This window comes from Catharus ustulatus, chromosome 9 (assembly GCF_009819885.2).
Source record: "Catharus ustulatus isolate bCatUst1 chromosome 9, bCatUst1.pri.v2, whole genome shotgun sequence".
NCBI lineage: Eukaryota > Metazoa > Chordata > Aves > Passeriformes > Turdidae > Catharus > Catharus ustulatus.
The window spans coordinates 23,618,547-23,629,469 of NC_046229.1; positions in this window are offsets into that span (position 1 = coordinate 23,618,547).

Here is a 10,923-nt window from a genome sequence, read left to right on the forward strand (position 1 = left end):
GGAAAACTCACAGTACATCATATCACTCATATTCTTCTCATTATAGGAGTGTTTATTCTGATTATTTACAAGGTTTCTTTATCACATCAGTCACACAAGTTATTTTGTACTGAGCTTGCTTGGTGTACCCATGTTTCACTGTGTAGGAACTGAACAGCGTAAAAGTGTCAAGGCTGGCATGGGACAATACATCTATAGTCACTTACTGAACTGTTATCCGTCTAATTAAATGGTATAAATGTATTTCAACCATGAAAGTCCTCTGTCCCACGTGAAACATATTTATAGACACTCCCCTATCATCCCCCTCCACCTCAACATACATAGCCATGCTAGCAAAATAAATCCTGAAATTATTTGGACATTATTTAAAATTGGTGTTTGGGAAGATGATCTTTTTTCATTCCAATATTGACTGGAGAAGAACCCAATCTGTTGCTCACCAAATACTATCATGGTCAAAGACTGAAGAATAAAGTATTAAAAGGAAGAGCTGCTATGGATAAATGATTTCTCAGCAACACTGTTCAGAGATAAGCTTGTATCTTTGGGTTTACCATTTCTACAAAAATGGGCATTTGAATTACTACAGACTTACATCTTGCAGGTAGATAAAAGCAAGACTCAGAGATATATGTTCTAGAAGGAGAAAATTTCAAATTAAGCTGTGGCTAGTATGTTTTTGCTACCAAACCAAGTTCTTTACTGAAACTTAAAAAAACAGATCTTCATTTTGTATAACACTTATTTATGCTAGTTATAGATGCGTTATGTGTTTTTAACAAACTTATGAAAATACTTATCAAAACAGAAGAAACTGGAATTCCTCAACACTGGAAGAACTAATGCCCTAGAACATGAGTGGTTTCTGTATATATGTGACAGACTCCACTGCAAGAAAAAAATAAAGTTGCATCCGTTTTTAAGGCAGTACTTTTCCTCAAAATATACACATGAAGAAGAGAATCTGCAGTAGTTGTCTTTTTAATAGTGCCTAGCATGGGAATTTATCAGTGATTTTGGTTATACTGTGTTTTCATACAGTAATGGAAAAATGTCTCCTTAGTGCACAGATATTTAGTACTTCATACAACTTGAAATCAGCCCCTACAGACTAGTTATTTAATGATACTCACTGGAAAACAACACCATTATTCCACATCCCATAACAAATGTTGGCTTGCATGTGTGTTGCCTTATGCTTTAAAGCAACAGAATAATCCCAATTTGGCAACAATAACTGTGATATACTGTGGAAAGTTTTCATGGCAATTTTCATGTTTTTTGTTAATATCATACATATGTACTCAGTACAATGGCCACAGGCCATAGAAACATTCTAGAAAATTGCTCCTCATAGTCACAGTAAATAATTCACTCCGAGCAATATTTTTAGGTCAAGCATATCAAAGTTGCAGTAAATGCGATGGACCTTGACATAATAGGAGCACTGCTTTTCCAGCGGTGGAGGAAGAGGAGAGGGAATGCATTCCCTCCATGAGAGATCAGCTGCTGCTCCCCAGTGCGCACATCACCGCGCTTGAGGACAGCACAGGTGGGACTAAGGGTGTGTTATGAAGTTTGGACTTGTTGGGCTTTTTAATTACCTCTAAGTTCTATTTTTTTCTCCCTGGCTTCTGGCGTAAGATGATTTAAAACATCCAACCCAACAGCTTCTGTATCAATTCTTTAACTTCTGCTTAGCAAGTACAGAAACACACTCGGTTTTACTTCTAAAACTACAAGTCAAAGAATTCGTATGATAGAAATAGTCTGTGATATTCAGGACCATGGCAGGATGAATATGATAGACTTTCTTTTTGGCACAGTTGACACCAGCACACTAACATCTCTTGCTTTACAGATGGTGAAGTGACACAGTATGTTAAAGAGTTAAACATAGAAGTCATTTATAGTTGAAATGGAAGCAATATCTAGACAATTTTAGACTCCAACCATATCTTTCTGGGAAGAAAAAAAAAAAGTGATTGCAATCCTGACTTTTACCTCATGTAAATATCTGTTTTTCTTTCCAACCACCTTTTTTTTTTTTCCTATTAATGTCTATCTTTGTTACTTGCCAGATTTATAATGGTAACCAATTACTTTTCCAAGCAGTTGCATGGTGACACCCACTACAGAATAATTTTTACATCTTGCCTTCTCTTTTATTTAGGTTTGTCTAATTTTGTTTGAGCTTTACTTTTTTTCCCCATACATCCTCCTTCAAGTGCAAGTGCCAGAAACTTAGACCACATTCCAAAGAGCCCAGCCAGGGCTAGCTGAAATAATCTGATGTCTCTATTTTACAAGTAATCACTTATCCTTTTCATCCAAAAAAAGGATCTTTAATGGCACCACACATTTAAATTTGTCTGACATTATTCCATAGACCCAGTGTCCACAAGTTCTTTCCCAGTTTAAAATAACTATTTCATCCCCTTTAAATGCAACACTAGCAACTTTCTGAACTTAAGAGATGTTTTGCAAAACATAGCTCCTCCTTCCCCTCCACCCATCTCCCCAAATCACTAATGTTTTGAAAATTAGTGTCAGAAATTACATGGTAACACATAGTAGTGGGAATTAACTTTGACTACAAGCAGAAGCCTATCATAATTTAATTTTAAAAATCTAAATTTTCCATTATACTGCATTTCCCCACATTATTTTAGGAGTACAAACTGCAAAAGAGGCAGCAGAAGCACAATGATTAACTCTTCCTGCTGTCTGCACCTAAAGGGTATTTGCAAGCTCGGTACTTCCATGGCTGTGGTAGAGCCTTCACTTCATAGCAACCAGTAATCACACACTAATACAAATAGGTCTGACAGACACACATAAGGAAGGTTTATGCTTGAGTTTAGCAATTATTGATCTGAGGAGGAAACAGGGCAAGTCTTCAAATTGCACAGCTTTCAAATATAAATCTTATGAAAACTGACAGAAATGCCCAGATTCTACATCGTCTTATGAGATTGCCTTTGCATTGCCACTAGAAATGAAAATACCCTCCTCCTCCTAGGTTTGGATATGAGCTAATACCAAAAATTTAGGGAAAGCTTCAGCTACAGAAGCTAATCCACACAAGCCATGAATGAGAACAGAAACTGTCTACATTTTACAGTAAATCAGAAATAAGCCCCCAAGTTCTGCAGACAGAATATAGGTGCACGGTACATATTCAGATCTTTACTGATTTTACTTCATGAAATACAGCTGCTTCCAAGATAGCCCTGAAATTTTTGATGTTTTAACAGATCTGCTTTAATCCAACAAGTTCAAAAATAGATTATAATGAGACCTGATGATATAAATTTCTGGGTTTTGTTTGGTGGGGGTTTTTTGCAGGGTTTTTTTTTAATCATCATAATTTTCTCCACTAGGAATGTCACTCTACATCTTTATGATGAAAAACAAGTAAAAAATGGAACAGATACCACAAATCTACAACACCATTGTTCAGAAGGTTCAAATACCAGGTCAGGCAAAGAGGAGAGAGAGCTGGAAAGCAACTTGTGCCTGGCTTTCAAGACAGTGGAAATCTCACCTTGCACTCAAGAGAAATTATAACACACAAGCTGTGTATGGAGTCACCTCTGCATACCAGCAACTTATCCCAATAATCATACTGTTCAGCTAATTGATTGCATGGATCTATTATTTAGTGATTAAACAGTTAAAGTATTTTACCACAGGCATTTTGAAACACTGAAACAAAAATAAATACAAAAATATTTGTTTTAGCTAGTGAGAGTCGAGTCCAGGTGGTTGCCCTCAAAACTCAACATCACCATCTGATGTGTAAAACATTCCTAATTATTATAGAGTACACCCCGTGCTAATTACTGTGCTTGCCTCAAAATAATGAGCCATGATAAGCCTAGGGTTCATGACAGTAGATTTACATTTAAATGCCATCCAGTTCACTCAGTATCAATATGCTGCTGGTTACCAGACTGACAGACATGATGAAATTAGGCTCTCCCACAGACAGGGACAGTGAACATGCTCTAGGGAGGCCACAAACTGCTAGAGGGACAACAAAACTAAAGGAAATTTGAGAGACATTCAGGGTATAACTGTAGGAGACAACAGGAGGAAAGAAAAAAAAAAAAGGACATCACTTTATAGACAGCAGCCAGCTGTGGCCTACAGCAAATCTTAGAAGAAATTTTAGTAGACTCTCCAGGAATAACTCTGTACATCCCCACAACAACTGCAGTAGATGGTTCCAGAAGTTCATGTGGATCATGGTCTGCTACTAACGAATTCAGATTCTCTACTGGTTTTGGTACTTTTTTGATACATCTATCAGTTTTAGTGAATTATGCCAGTTTGTACAAGCTGAGGATTTGGTAAGCCAACACACAAGAGAACTGTAAAAGAAGTATGGTCCCACACATCCTACACTATGGGAAAATTGCAGAAGTAGATGTCACTCTTGGGGGAGGGGGAAGAGGAGAAACAAAAGAACATGTACATGAAAAAACACGTTTCCACCTACACAGAGAGCATTTCTGCCTACAGACAAACTGTGGGTGCCCCACACAGACAGCACATGGACACTTCACCACTCCATTGGTGCACATTACTGCTTTGCAGGTACAAATAAGGAGCTTCAGAACACAACAGACAGGAGAATATTTTTGGGCAGAAACATCTCACCCACATTATGATAATCTGGCCTTTGCCACCACATGACAGTCTCCTTCGCTTCATAAAGCTTGAGCTACGTGGGTGGGAAAGAGCTCACAGCTTATTTTTGGCTGATGATGGCTCTCACAGCACAAGTGTACATATTTGAAGCAATGGCAGCCTGTTTCCTCTCTCTCCCTTTGCATTGTGCACTTCCCATCATTTCCCATCATTCTGACACAGAGCCAGCAAAGTAAGCCACCCATTGGTTACATTTGGGGAGAAAAAAAAAACTAAGCAAAATATTATCACATCCTTTAAAATACCTCCTGTCACAATACCCAGGGGCTTCTTTATTTCAGGTGCATCCCTCTCTGTCCTAGAGCTACATTTGGACTTCAGATGTGGATCAGTCATTACAAGACAAGTTTATTGTTCTGCACAATGTAGGCAATGCAGGTACATGTACAAGTGCTGGTAAGTGCTGGCTGGAATGGCTTTCTGGAACTAGCTGACACGTATCAAGAGTGAGATAACCAAACCACAGGGCTGCTCAAAGTGAATATCACAAACTGACTGTTAAGAGCAAATTCTAAAAACAAAATCAACCAAAGGAAAAAACCTCCCCTTTCTTCATTTCTCCATAGCTACACCACCCATCCCATCAATGCCTTTTGTGGAAAAACTTAAGGCACTGCATCCTTGGAGGAGAAAAATAAGCCAAGCCAAACCATTGCTTTTCCTTCCTCCTTATAGAGATTCCTATCTATACGGGGATGTGACTGCTGCTTTAAACCTTGTATTGAGATTCTAAGGCATTACTGTGTCTATTGCTAATTAGTCAGGAGCAGTGCTGAGGAGTAAGTCTGAGAAATGCATGCCTGTGCATAGGGGTTTGTTGCTTGAACGTAGGTGTGTGCCTTGCCAGTCTTAATATCTAACACTAGTGGCTCCTCTCTACTAAGGTGAGTACCAGAGTTACATTTTCCCAAAACAGAAGTCTTTCCACCTCATTCATTTTCTGTGAGGACACCATCAGATTAGCTCAGGATACTCATGACAGAATTATTTGCTGGGAGGATATACCATCCTTTGATGAACTGCAACTACAAATTAATTTAATCAAAGTGCCTGCAAATAATAGATCATGTTTCAATGACTGTTTGTAGTTATCAAAACAGATTATTTGCCTTCTTTCTACCATAAATGAAGTATTATATATAACAAGTGTTTTATATATATATCTCAAGTCTACAAAGAAATTTTGACTTGGATCCCAAAAGAGTAAGAGCACACTAGCAGCTTGCTGCACTTGACCTCCCAGGTGTTGGAGCCACAATCCTCCTCTAGGAGGAGGACCCACAGCTGAACAGGCACACTTGCTGAGAAAAGAACTTGGTATCTCTGCGTGGCACCTAGACACTGGATGGTTCCTGAGCTGACTGCAGTTGATGTACCTTCATCATCATCAGAAGCTGTAAGAGCCACTGTTAAAGTGAACATAGATTCTGCACAGAGCACTGCAGCATGAGCTCAGGCTCTGTGTTCACTTTAAGACTGTTGGCTGCTATATTTTATCAGCTCTTTTGGAAATAAGGCTGCTCAGTAACTGCTTTCCAAGCTTTCACATATGTACAATTCCCATCAGCTACAAGTGTAAATTTGCAAGCAATGGGAACAACACACACCCGGTCTGATGGAATCTGTAGAGAAGGTAAAGCTATCACCAGATGGCATTTTTAAGTTTTGTAGAACCAGATATTCAGAAGCAGCATCTGAGTTCTGAATGCTTTATTTTTGTTTTTTTATTTTCTTGAAAACTCCCAAAACACAGCATTTGCTCCTAGAAATAATCTTGTGATATTCGGTGGCTAAACCTTCAACAGCTCCTTTTTCATGACTACATACCTAGACTATAAGAGCCCTAAATTAGTACTTGGGTACAGACTGCTCAAAAATTCAGTCTATAATGTCAGTAAATAAACTTCTTATGAATATAATTTTGAGTCAGCCCTAACAGTAGAAAAAATAAGTAGGTTGTCTGTTCCTTTCCTACAGGGAAACGTTGCCAAAAATATATAACTGTCACTTTTCATCTTTGGAATAATGTTAGCTACTGAAAAAAAAGATTCACAATGAGCAATTATGTCTTCAGCTTTCATGTCATTTTACATCATTCCACTATCAGCCATGCTCAAAAGCTTAGAGGCAACATTCTAGGTCAGTGACTTTTGCAGGCAGTGTATTCACTGTTTGGTAATTAAATTAGATACACTTTAAATAACCAGATTCTGAAACAGACAGCCACTTATAAACACGTGACCAAATGTATCCCTGCCACTGATGACACTGGATGAGGAAAATTATGCATGTTAGCAATCATTAACTATCACTGAGGATTATAAATTTAAGGATTATGATATTAAGAATAACTGGATCAGCAAATCACTGCAGAGAAAAATCTTTAAGATGTAGCTAAAAGCCATACTGAAGGACTGACCTACTTTTCATCACCAAGTTTTATTTATACGTGTATAGAATTTTTTCTTATGGTTGACAAAACATCTCCAACCAAGAAAGCTCTCAACTATTAATATAACTAAATAGAGAATGAAATATTACAGTAGATGTTCAGTTTTTAATATGGTTTTAGCCTGCATCTCAGGCAATAGCCACTAGTGATGTTTCAGATAAAACTTTAAACAGCAAAATAGGGACACTAATTTTCACTTTATGTGGGATAAATTATTAACTCGTGACATAAAACTGGAATGTTAAAAAACTGTTTCATACCAAATGGCTCAGAGGGATCACTTTTTCAAACCTTGCATTTAGAAATTAACATTCAGTAAGTAAGAAAAAGATTTGGCAGGGACTGTAAGACATGTTCTTTGTAAGATCCCATAATTCTTCAAAGGACAAACAGACCTTCATTAAAAAAAAAAAAAAAAACAAGAAAAACCAACAACACACTAAACTAAAACAACCAAACCCATGAACATAGCAATTTAGAGAGGTACTGTAAGAAGATAGGCACTAATGTTAATGGACCAAGGCATGCAAATGATAACAAAGAACATAAGTCCAAGCCACTCTGGTAGTTCATGTGTTTTCACTTATTTCTCCACAACAGCAGAGGCTACTGCTATTCCATGTTTTGAGCAGACACTCCACATCCACAAGGTGCAATTCACTTTTTGTTACCTTAGCTCCCTTGCCCCCCCGCCAGCCCCCATAAGCATTCATATGAAAGTCATCATTGGTGACAACTGTGCAAAAGGTCCAATTTTAAAATCCCATTTTGCTTTTCCTTCTGGAGACTGAACCACTGGCTTTTTATTTCAAGATAGACACAGGCCACAATCCACATCCATAGATTATTAAAATACCCTGTCCACTTTTGCCTGCAGACCACTGAAGGCAGCCCCACAAGCTGCAGATGTCACAATCCAATTGTAACAGTGCTATAGTTACAGTAATTTCACGATTATAAGCCGCACCATTTTGACTAAAATTTTGGTCCGAACCTGAAGTGCGGTTTGTAATCAGGTGCGTCTTATATATGGACAAAGAACAAAAAGTTGCTGTTTTAGTTTGGAGAACAGGTGTCTGCTGAGAAAGGCAGGAGCTTCTCTTCGAAATGGAGAATGTAAACCCCCTCCCTCCAAATTATTATAATTTTGAAATCAAGGGGCTTTCAGGCAAAAATATGGGAATTAGGAATAACAGTTCTTTTCTAGGGAAATTAAAACAGAAATACAGTACTACAAAGAAACAAACTCCAAACCCTGACAAAGCCAGAGTACAACCTGACACCCCATCAGGCAGGGTGTTGGTAGCAGTCCCATTCCATGGTGGCTGCATCCTCCTGCAGTGACAGATGTGATTCAGTTGAAGCAGTGCTCCTGTACAAGGTGCAGTTTCCCTCTAAAGGTCCAGTGGTGATGTGCAGAAATCCGGTTTTCCTCTGGAGTCCAGTGGAGAAAGGGGCTCCCTTAGTGTCCCAAAACCTCTGTTTTATCTTGGTAAGAAATGTTGGGCTCTTCCCCCTGGCTGGAGCATCTCCCAATGGGATGCAGTAATTTTATCAGTCACACAGTGGGACTCAATGGGCCATTAGCAGAAAATGACTCTCTGGAGGAAGGATGGGTTGTGAAAAGATAAAGAACAATGCCCTGCCTGGTTTCAATGGATGGTCCATTAGCAGAATATCTCCCATGGAGATAAGGATCACTGCCCCTCATCCTCAACAGATGGTGATAGAACAGATACCTTTTATCACACTCTGTATTGTAACATGCGGTTTATAATCAGGTGCGGCTTATATACGGACAAAGAACGAAAAGTTGTTGACACCCAGAGATGCAGCTTATAGTCAGTGCGGCTTATAATTGTGAAATTACTGTACTTCCAAAGTCCTGAGCTGGAAAATTATTCCTTCTATTTGCAGGTCTTGCGTTGGCTAAAACACATGGAAAAACTGGCTCCAAGGAGGAAAATGCAACCTAGTACATGTATATTTCTGACTATTATAAAACATGAGGTCGAACAAGGGGTTTCTGTGTCCCTTCCTGTGCCATAGGTAGAGGTTTGCAGGGTGTCACACTCAGCTGCCAGCAGGTGTTGCACTGGGCAGCCATGTAAAGCACTTATTCACTGAACTCTGTCACTGCAGTTATGTGCTCTTTATGGCAATGAAAACAGAAAACAAAGAGCCTGTTATGCTTTAACTTCAAAGCCTCATACCCCAAGCTTCAGCTCTATACCTCAGGCATTGCAGCTCAGAAGAGAGGCAAAAAAGGCTCAGGTAAAGATATTTTTCTGCTCTAATAACCTAATATCTGTAGTACTTATAAGAGATATGGGGGGAGAAGTGGGGGTTCAATCTTAAATGTAAGCACACTGATAGCAGAAGGTCATCTGACATTTGTCATTTGACTGACAAGTAACTTTTGCTCTGAAGCTTTCCAAGTTCACTGGAAGGTTTTGTCTGAAAGGTCATAGAGGAACCTTAAATTTATCCATAAGTGCTGCAAGAATCTTGCTGCACAAGAAGTCAGGAGATAGTGATCTTCCCAGTGTACAGTTATTCTCTAGTTGCACCAATTTCCTCTCCATCAGGGGTAGATCTTTTATGAGCTCCCTAAAGCCTGTGTGCAATATTTATTCTGTTAGTCTAATTAAAGGTATTACTATGTACATAGTTACTGAAGCTGTCCCCAGTGCTTCACATCATAAATAACAGATGTGAAATGTTGTCCTATTGGGACAAGCACTAGTATCAATTCTTATGCTATCTCTTTAACCATTATATCACCTCACTATTTCTTAGGTTTTTTCTTAAAAGCAGAGAAAAAAGTACCATGAAAATAGTATTAGTTTGGGACAACTGAATTTGCTAGATCTTCACAGGCCTGTTTAAAGACATAAGCATTTTGATTATGCAAAATGAAATAGTTTTACAACACAAGTGAACAGCACCAAATTTCTGATGTTTAATTGCATAGGACTGTCCCAAAGATAGTCCATGAAAGATGGGGGAAGGGCCATATGTTTCCCCTACACACTTGCAATACTTGCTCTTTTCCCAATTTTATCCTTAGTTGTAAAGCTAGCCAAGACACTCAAATTCAACATCAGGTTCCCAATGTACTTGTTGAATAGTCTTGACTTGGGACAGAAGCCTGCACACCCCCACTCAATAGCTTTTTATTTTTTGCACACCCACCCACTAGCTTTTTATTTAGAGGGTAAATAACTGACAACTGCCTTGAACCCTACTAGTTCAAGGCTACATTATTGCTTCTCTGTTTTCTACAAGACCTATTATCCCATTGTATTGGAAATTTTACAGTTTGCTCCTTACAAATCCTCAATACAACTCGTTCTCCTCACATCCTGGGAGATTTTTAAAAGTTAGACTATTTATTCCAATATTAATCCAAGGAATTAACTTCAACTGACAATGGTGTGACTCCCCTTACCCTGTTCCCACTTCTTAAAGATGCAAAATACTGTTCCTCTTTCCAGGCATCACCAGTCCTCCACTAAATTTTCAATCTTCCCTTCGAAGCACATGTTTCAGGCATTTTTAAGGGAAAAGTTTGCAAGACAAATTAGAGAGTTTCACATAAGATTGACACTGTCAGCACAGGACACTTGGCAGTAGAAAATAAAAACTACTTGAGCAGAAGCATACCAGAACTGAAGACTTGCAGACAGAAATACACGTCCCACTTTCTCACTGCAGACCAATAGTGGAACGGAACATGTCCCATGGTCAAG